Source organism: Rhipicephalus sanguineus, chromosome 1, assembly GCF_013339695.2.
Source record: "Rhipicephalus sanguineus isolate Rsan-2018 chromosome 1, BIME_Rsan_1.4, whole genome shotgun sequence".
Classification (NCBI taxonomy): Eukaryota; Metazoa; Arthropoda; class Arachnida; order Ixodida; family Ixodidae; genus Rhipicephalus; species Rhipicephalus sanguineus.
Genome location: NC_051176.1, coordinates 245,990,971 through 246,001,113, shown reverse-complemented (window position 1 = coordinate 246,001,113; position 10,143 = coordinate 245,990,971).

Genomic DNA, 10,143 nt, shown 5'->3' with positions numbered 1-10,143 from the left:
TGTTTTCTTTTCACCAGTCCCTTGTCATTTCCACTGTTTGACATCATGAATCCGTACCAACTTGCCCAACTTTCCATTTTAACGTAGTGCAAATTTATTGATGCTTCGAATCCGGGTGAGAGAGTGTGTCTCCCGCGCTGGTGCGTTACACAATGCGCCAGTGCGGGAGACCTGTACTAGCAACGTACATGGACACACCCCGCGGTGCGAACGGTCCGTTGACGTTCTCTACAGTTGCGCCGTGGGTATTCATCACATACACAATAGACGTACTCCACTGATTTAACGGGGCACATTACCACTCCATCCTTTTGGGAATCTGATATTGAAATAAACTGATTCTGATTCTTTTTCCTCTCTTTATGTTTGGTGGAGGAAGGGGGAGGGGATTTATGAGAGAGACAGGGTTTCGTAATCAGGCGTGGCAAAGTGTATCGAAGGAAAAATTTACATTCCGAATTAGCGTTACCGAACACATCGCAGCTGGTCAACTCTTTTTAAATTTTACTCATTTCCATTTGAGGAGCAGTCCCTACCAGGCCTACATAGTTCTCATTCGGCTAAAATGAAATACATTGTTCTCTGGGGGGGCCACAGACTCAACGTACCAAATTTCAACGAATTCTGCTAAGTCAATGGGGCCAAAACACTTAAAAAATCTCTTTGAAATCCGTGAGATCGCGCTGACAGCCATTTGCAAATATTTGGTGCGAAATTTTAAAATTAAACTTTGACATTTATTATCTTTTGTAGTCATAAACTTATGGCTAAATTAACATTAGCAGAGTTCTTAGATAATTACTGATCGATCTAAACTAACTTACTGTTTCAATTTAGTTTAGAATAACAGAGAGCTGAGCTAGTTGGTAGGTGTTCATGTTAAAAAAGACAGAGCGTGCAAACACAAGAGAATTTAGTGTCCCTTCAAGGTGTTTGTATCTAAATACTCTCGTCGCTGAAATCCATAGCCCATATTTAGCTCTCAGTTGACCCATTTGAAGGACTGCAGTAGGGGCCACTGCTTCGATGCAGAAAAAGATTTTACTTGTGTTACTTTCGTGCAGTACACAGGATCGATGATTCGCATCTATAAAAAGGCGTTGTACAAGCGACTTAGCAGATTAGTGGGACAGTATTGCGCAGTAAGTCTCGTACGCTTGCTGTCTGAACAACGTGTGGGTTAATAATAAAAAAAGCACAGAGTGACGTCGTACTATTCGAAGAACAATTGTACAATGAGCACATGAAGAATAACAAGAATACCTCTCAAAAAGGGGGAGCTTGATGGCATACTACCTCCAGTAAACACAGAACTTTTCTGAATGCTGTAGAGGATCTGCTGTCAAGCACCGTTGTGTGAGCTCCATTGCACTTCTAAGAGGGACTGACGCCAAATGCAAACATTTAACTACACTTACATAGACTTCACAAAAAATTTCCCGACGATGACAGCGGTAAATGTCCATGGTGCGAACGCCCCATGCACTCATACACCAAGATATCAATGCAAGTAGTGTCCGGCAGACACCGTCTTGCCGCTACCTAACGCAACACTCAACAATTAGTCGGGGGAGGCATTGGAACTTTGGGAGGGCTCCATCCTCAGTAACCAAGCAGTTAAGATTTTACTTCTCTAAAGTTGTTTCTCTTTCTCTGTCCTCCGTCCCGTTATACTTAGTGGTACGGTAACCCCTTACATTCTTTCTTTATGTTTTTTTACTCCGGTTTAACGTATATCTCTCCACTTTTATCCCTTCAAAGTAGTCGAAGTCTCGTTGTAGCGCTTCTAAAGGTCTCGATAGTCGTCCCGGCCATGCAGACCTCTAGAAGCGCTACAGGGTTTCGAAGAACGCACAGCAGCAGCTACGGATGTGCACACAGAATACAGCATATTTGCGGCAAAGTTTGTACTAGGACCGTCCTAACGTATCACTGGAGCGTCCAGCTGCGTTGCTCAAAAAGTTTCCTTCTGTTCCCTGTTTCCGTCCATCGCGTCAGTTGGCGGCGTAGTAGCAGGCCGCGGCGGCACCCCCGCTGATCGCAACGGCGACGACAAGCCAGGTAAGGAAAGTGGTCCGGCCGAGGCACCAGCGCCGAAGCAGCCTGACGGCAGGCACGTCTTCCGGCAAACAGTCGTTGGCGAAACGGTCTACCACGACATACGTATCACGGTCACCTTCGATGCCAAGCGAGTCGAGTGCCGCGACCACAGATGAGCGGATGCCGATCGCCTGCCGGTGCAGTCTAGCCGCCACGTCGCTGCTGAGGAACAGGAGCGAGGTGATGACGCCGACACGCAACACGGACGGAGCCAGGGACGACGGAGCGCCGTTGGCGAAGGCCCAGCGTACGGCCACTTCGACGGCGTACACGGCACCAGCCGCGAACCACAGCAGAGCGACAATGCGGAACGCGACCGACACGTCGCGGATGAGGCCACCGAGGGCGCAGAAGTCCCGCAGAACCAGGTTCATGACGGTCGGCTTGGCCGGGCGGGCGAAGAGTGTGGTCACCTTCTTGCGGTAATCCTGCAATGCGTAGCATATGCAGTATACGACGTAGTTAAACAGCGCCATTGAGAAGCAGAACGTGCCGAACACGAAGATGCCGTTCACATAATATGAAAGAACCAGGAAGGAACGCTCCACAGAATTGTCCACCTTCACGTGTTCGTGCTGGTAGACGCTAGAGAATATTGCCACACCCCATACCAAGAGGGCAACGACGGCGAGAACATTGGCGAAGAAAAACCTCGGGTGCCCGGGCGTTGCTTGTGGGAAAATGGACACCACGTTGCGAATCAGGTGACCACTGATGCTGAGCCGGTAGTTGACCACTGCTGCCAGGAGGAAGTTCAGGTCGAGCAGAAGCATGCCGGCCAGCTCGGCACTGCCGCACCCCTGGTCAGTGATGAAGCCGAAATAGTGGGCGAAGCGCGTAGCCAAGTAACAGATGTAGAAGAGCCGCACGAACCAGCCCCAGATATTGCAAAGCGTGCGACGCTCGTACCGCTGCAAGTCCATGCCCAAGCCCACCGATTCCGCGGACGTGTAGACAAAACTGCAGTCGCTGCGCTGCATAGCGTCTTTCAGCAGAGTCGATCCTCAGTGTTACAAAGGTTCCTTCGCTTCTAGCGTGCTGGATGCGTCGTTCATCCGTAGCTTCAGGCGTTTAAAAGGAGCGTTCTCGAAGACTTCATCGTCAAAGCCTCGATATATGTTGTGTCGTCGCGGGGACTTGGGCAGCAAGGCGTTTATCGTTGGCCGGCCGCGATGAGTCGATCTGTATAGACACCGACCTTGCTGAAGGTAACCTTCGATCAGCGACTTGCTTCTCAAATACACACCCGAAACCGGTGTACACAAGTTAAGGGGAAAACAGCTTGCCAAGTCTAATGGTGCGTCATAGCAAACGCTCTCACTCCGCTTTTGAGGCGCGCGCGCGAATCCTCACCTTCAGTTTAAGCGAACTGAAAGAGACCCGAGGAGTGAAAGTGTCTTGGGAGACAGCCAGTTTTGTCAGGTAGAGAGAGGAAAAAAAAAACACACACACACACAGAGGCAAGGAATGACCTACGTAAGAGACCTGCGAGAAGACCCCGCGGGACAGTCCAGAGTCTTTAGGAGAAAGAGACTGTTTGGAAGCGCGATAACGTTCGCTGCCTTCGTAATCCTCGCCAAAAACAGCAACAGGAAAGAAGAAGCTACCGAAACGCAGTTCAATAATATTCCTCTTCGCTCTAGTCCGAGACCCGGGAAAGGGGGCCTCTTCACGAAAGCAGCCGATGAAACAGGTCTTGGTGAAAACGGGAGAGAGAGCCGGGGACCGAGAAGGATCGAAGGCAGAGGAGGCAGCCCTCGATCTACGTCAGTGACCCGCTGGCGGTTCTATATAAACGTTGGTTCTCTCTGCGATAGCAGCTCGGGTGTAACATGCTTCCAGCGCTCTGCGAATCTACGCCATTTAGGCATTCAGTGTGGTCGTTCTGAAACTCATTCGTCTGCCGATGGATATCATTGATTCATTTAGCGTCACTGGAGGGGGGGGGGGGGGGGAATCGTTCGCGCCGCCCACCGGCAAGCGCTCTTTTACGCAAACCGGCCGCGCAGAAGGGAAGCAGGAAATTCATTCGCACAGCCTTGGCGTAGGTGTCGGGGCTCGTCACACCAGTGGCACGTTCGCGGACAAGTTTCCGTCACCCCATTGTGTCTTCTGTATACAGAAGACGAAGCGCAAAAAGAGTGTCTATGTAAGCGTGCGAAGCGTCTGTTTTGAAAACATTCTCCGGGGGCACCAGTCACGAGTTGTTTGCAGCGGTGTCCGCTTTGTAAATGGGGAAAGCAAGCATTTGCAAGCAGTTAATATGTTTAAACTATAAGCGTTCTCTTGTACACGAGTTGCACGTCCCAGAGATCTATCGGACAGTGCAACCACAGATTTGTTAATGTGACAAGTATACGCTCGCTTTGCTCTGCTCGGAAAGCTCTCCACGGTTGTCTACTGCATCGAGTTCCATTCACCGGGCACTTATCTCCCCACTGCGTGATTTTGATCACAATTCGTTGTCTTCATAAATAGGATAATGCACAGTTATTCTCAGCTTCATCATTCCTTTTCTTTGTTTGCATAATCGCTATCTCGTGTAATCTTCATCTCCATCAAGTAAGTCACCCTTTCCAAGCGAGTAATCTTCAGAAAAGCGTTTAGACGTTCAACGGCCGTAAGCTCCCTGATATGATTATAATTTTACCTATAAGCCGGCTGCTATCCCAAGCCCGTAATCGCCAGTCATAGGTCACACTTTCAAAGAACCACTGCAGGCGTTATTCACCGTAACAATCGAAAAAGAGAGAGAGTGATTCGTGAAAGAAATGAAAAGGGGCGCTATTTTCTGCCTCCCGTCGTGGGGGCACGGCTCTGTGTGTTTTGCAGGGGCGTAGCCAGAAATTTTTTTCGAGGGGGAGGGGGGTTCAACCATACTTTATGTATGTTCGTGCGTGTGTTTGCATGTGTGTGTGTATATGTGAGCATGTCGGCCGGTAGCCCGTGTATACAGAGTGTACAGCGAGAAAACGAGCTTTAGTCGTTCTGCGCGGGTCTTAAATGCTTTAACCCTTTACAGGGCATAATGTTAAGAACAACGCAGGCCACCTATTGAGGGCGGCACTGTCATTTCTATCAGCTTTTTATAATATGTACAAAATTTGAGCTGTCTGTTGTTAAGGGTTTTCGTGAAAACAGTGGGACATATGTGTCCCACTGACCACTGAGAGACAGTCGTTTCAGAAAAAAAAGAAGTACTTTTATTTTTTTATGCGAACTTGCTGCTGCCTTACAAACCACAAAGGACAGAGCCTACCGATACCTACTCTATATCACAACAAAAAGCTCAATAAAATATCCATTGTATACAACCACTTGCTAACGGCACTCGAGCAGCAGATGTGGGCACTGGGCATGCTTGCAACAGTATAATTTTTGTCCGTCGAGGAAGCTCAACTGCTTCCTCCACTGGAAGAGACTTCCCTGCGTGAAGCAAAATGAAAATTGGATACTGCAATCAGTTGCACACGATGTTAGACTGGATAAGCTTTCGGAAGTATATCACTAGTGTCGATGTCGGTAGGTGCGGCATGGAAAAATTGACTTTAATATCAGAATAAAATATCTTATAAGCATTTGCTGAGCTTCGCACTTGCTCAGAGCCGACTCTGCATACAGGAGATTTGTATGGCAGAGTGAACTCGCCTTCGAAAAAAACGTGTCAGTACCCCTTTAAGCTCTTGGTAACTTGTGCTCCGTCGTAAAAAACTATAATGAACATGAACAGGCAGGCGCTGTCTTCATTCTCTTTACAGTGAATCTGTTTAAGCTATCGGTAACTTGTGCTCCGTCGTCCAAAACTCCTCAGGTGGGTACCGTGTTAGGGTGGCTAGGGGCGAGTGTCAAACGAAAACGAACGTACGCGTGAAAAAGAGGGAAAGAGAGAGAAAGAAAGAGATAGAAAATAGAGAGAAAGTGAGAAAGAGAGAGAAAAAGAAAGCAATAGAAAGAAAGATGAAGAAATGGAAGACAGGAAGGAAAACAGGACCGGAATAAACAGAAAGAGGAAGGCTCCGTCTGGAGGCGAAAATTTCATGTGTTTCATGGCTACTTTCTGGCTACTTTGAACTACTATTTTAGTGCGTCTAGTACCCATCTTTCTCATTATTTGCAAATAAAATACATTGTTTCCAAGCTTTTCTATCGTGTTAGACGACACGAGCGCATGTCCTCCCCCCGCCAGCTGGCTGGTGCGCATCGAGCCACCCAAACGCAACGCTCGGCGCGCATGCATTTTCGGAGTGACCACGTTGCGTGCATGTTGGCAAACGCGTGGCTGGCACGATGGATGGATGGATGCTATAAGCGTCCGCTTTATAACGGGGCGGTGACAAGTATGCCACTAGGCTTGACAAATAAGAAACGCTTTTCTTTTTTTTTTTTATGTAGGCTCAATGCCTCTACTTCCATCAAATCTATCTTTACTACAGAAAAAAAAAAAGCGCAAATTCACAGCCCAGTTTTCTGCCCTTAACGGCAGAATGTCCTTATTTTCCCCACTATTTATTTTCGTCCTTTCTCTCTAATCATCTGCCACCAATACTCTAATCTAACCATCTCTTACTTATTTCTATCGCGGGCGTGTTATGCTTTCAATTGTTGTCCCTAAGACCCAAGGCTTCATGTAGGCTCGTGCCCGAACTTACACCTGGGTGGATGTCTCCACATTCAATCAGAACATGCTCCGCCGTTTCCTTATCTTCCCATGTGCATGTGCACTGCGTGTGCGTTGTTCTTCTTCTTTACTGAATCTAGCTTTATAAGTACGCGTTCTAAGGCAACCTGATCTCGCTTCAAACAGTAAAGCGCTTCCCCTTGAAATATTGTAAAATGCCTCCCTCCTTATTTCGTTTTTTCCCTTGCGGTAGTTACTCAGAGCCGGTTTTTTTCTCCATAGCTGCCGTCCACTAAATCATCTCCGCCGCTCTGATTTTTCGCTGAACGCTCTTTGTTGACATATTGCTTACGCTACCAGCCGTATATTTACTAGTGAGCCTCCTGGTTCTTTTTCTCCACTGTGTGTCCGCGCTCTTCCTGTACAAATAACGGAACACCTTCTCTGCCCATCTACTCTCCTTCATATTCCTCAGCCTCTCTTCGAACCTCATTTTGCTCTGAGCTTCCCTCGCCTCAAAACCTGCCCATCCCATATCGCCCTCTACAGCCTCATTTGTCGTCTTCCCGTGAGCGCCCAACGCGAGGCGTCCCACAGTCCTTTGATTTACATATCATTTCCGATTGCACCTCTGCCCTCATGCACACTACTGAGTTCCCAAAAGTAAGCCCCGGAACCATTACACCTTTCCACGGTCTTCGAAGCACCCCGTACCTATTGTAACCCCACAACGCTCTGTGCTTCATTATTGCAGCATTCCTCTTTCCCTTTGCTGCCGAGGCTTTTTCCTGTACCTCCATGTATCTATCACTCTCATTGACCCATACTCTGAGGTACTTGTATTCGCTTACCCTCGGTATTTCTTGGCCTTGTATTGACGCCGTCTGATCACAGGGATCATTGAATAACATCAGTCCACACTTCGTTACACTAAATCCTAGTCCAAGAGCTTCACCTTTCGTTCCGCGTATATCCGCCAGCCGCTATATCATCTCGACTGTCCGGAAAATGACAATATCGTCCGAATAAAATAAACCTGGAAGCTTCTGCTCTATCATCAAGCCGCCCTGTTTGTGTGACAGGTTAAAACCAATGTTGCTACCTTCTAGCGATTTTCCCATACTCACCATGTACTAGCATGAATAACAGCGGGGACAAAGGGATTCCCTGTCTCAGCCCCTTGCTAATGTCAACGTTCTCTTTGCTACATATTCCTTCCCGTTCTATGCAAACTGTATTTTCTCGGTATATCTCCCTCAAAAGCTTTATACAGACCTCGCCTATGCCCATTCCTCTTAATATATCCCACAAAATTTCCTGATTAACTTTGTCCTAAGCCCCAGTGATGTCTAGAAAAGCCACGTACAAGGGCCTATTTTTTTTTTATTTTAGATATTTCTATACACTCATGCTGCCCGCCATCTATGCTGGCGCTGCGCGTCAGTTTCCAATGTTGATGCACATGGCATGTTCTCGTGTGAACTTGACAGAAACAGATATCAGCAACAACATAAATATTCGGCCGTGTTTCACTAATGAAAGCTGAACTGGTATTATGACAACTCTACTAATCAATTTCGGTCTGCGGCTTCAAAGAAATGCCGCCTCAACGTATAATGTTACTACTGACTTGTTGACTGGAATGTTCCGAAGTGACTATGTCTCTGGCAAGAACTCTATGTATATTCTACATAAACTATTAGCAGGCGCGCTGAACCCATTATAATTTGTTCATTTATTTGCAACTTTATTACCTCGTGGCTTGAAGGCCAAGCAAGAACGAGAGGATTGTTTTTATTTCTATGTTTCTGCTCATTCAGAATGATGTTACATTATTCATTGTTCAATAAAAAAAAAAAAAGCTCTAATGATTCCATAAAACCGCTCCTGTTCTGTTCGGATACAATTTTGATTATATATTAAACGTTATGGCTACCTTCGGCTACTTCTTGCTGATCATTTTCAAATCTACCCTGGCTGCCGCTGCCATTCACGTAGCAGGTGTTTTATCTGTTGCAGCCGCCGCGATAGCTTAGTGACTTCGGCCTTTCGCTGCCAAGCATCAGGGCGCATGCAGGATCGAACCCTGGCCGCCACGGTCGCGCTCTGACGGGGACGAAATGCAAGAAAATTTGTCTATAGGTGGATGCAGGTAGATGTACAAATTCTCCGGAATTCCCCACGCGTGCCTTATATTCTAGTTTAGGGCACGTAAAACCCCGTTTTCTTTTCTTTTTTTTAATTCGATGAATATGCCACGTAAAGAGCGCAAAGCATATATTTCGAGGCGTATTACCGAATTACGCCTATATGTCCAAGCCTCCTCAAACTTTACTTAGTCAATGGAAAGCGGTGGCATGCTTTGTTGTCACTGCGCTAAGAAGAGCAAAATGCTCACACTAGGCTATACGTATATGCTCCACAACTGGAGCATACACAGTAACTCTAATTGACACAAAACGCCGTTTGCACTCCGTCACTCCTAAATATGCGCGGTCAACGGGAGAAGATAAAGAACGGAGCGGTGAACGTCGTGTTTATCTCTACAACCTCAATTAATTACTTAAAATTAATTTAAATTAAGTTAAATTGTGTTTTCTGAAATTACTGCCTTGGTTTCCTCGACCCCCCCCCCCCTGGTGGTGGAGTCCAGAAGGCAACATGCTTCGCAATGGATGAAAAAAATGAAAATGTACCGATGACGTGCTTCTCACAATGGCCTGCCATTGGTCCCTGGCTTTCCGAAAGTAAACATGGGAAGTAAGCAGTTCTTGAAATGCACCATCAGGGGCCTTCGGCCGCAATTATCGTGAACAATGTGCGCGGTCATTGGGCCCTGCTCTGTTAAACAATGACGGGACAGATATACGACTGAATGATGGTATGGGGCAGACTTTGCGCCCCCCTTAGGTTATTAGGGGGGCGTCCCCCCCCCCCCCCCCCCACGCTGCCCCACCCTTCTGCGCACGCCTCTGTGTACACGTTATAACAAAGAAGTCCAGGTATTTTCATTAGATGGTTTACCCCGAATCATAGGCTTGCGCGCGGGAGTGGGCAGGGGGGGCCGCCCCGCCCCATAGTCACCTAAGAAGTGGGGGGGGGGGGCTAAGTCGGCCTCATACATTGGCTTAATAGGGGTGGTCGGGGGGCGCTGCGATGACCCTTAGTACCCCCTCTGCGCACGCCTATGTCCCGAATAGCATTTTAGCAAGAAATATGCTAGAAATTGGCTGCTCAGTGCTGTTAGGTTAAGCTCCCTGGCCGGCTCCGTGGCGGCACATACTCACCTGCAGAAGGCGTTTACCTGCAAAACGCGTTCTATATGGCAACAGAGGCAATGTCAGGTTTCATTAGCTTGTATCTCGGCAATGCAAACTGATATGTAAGGCTTTTATTACTTTTTTTTTTACGCGTGGAGTACTTCG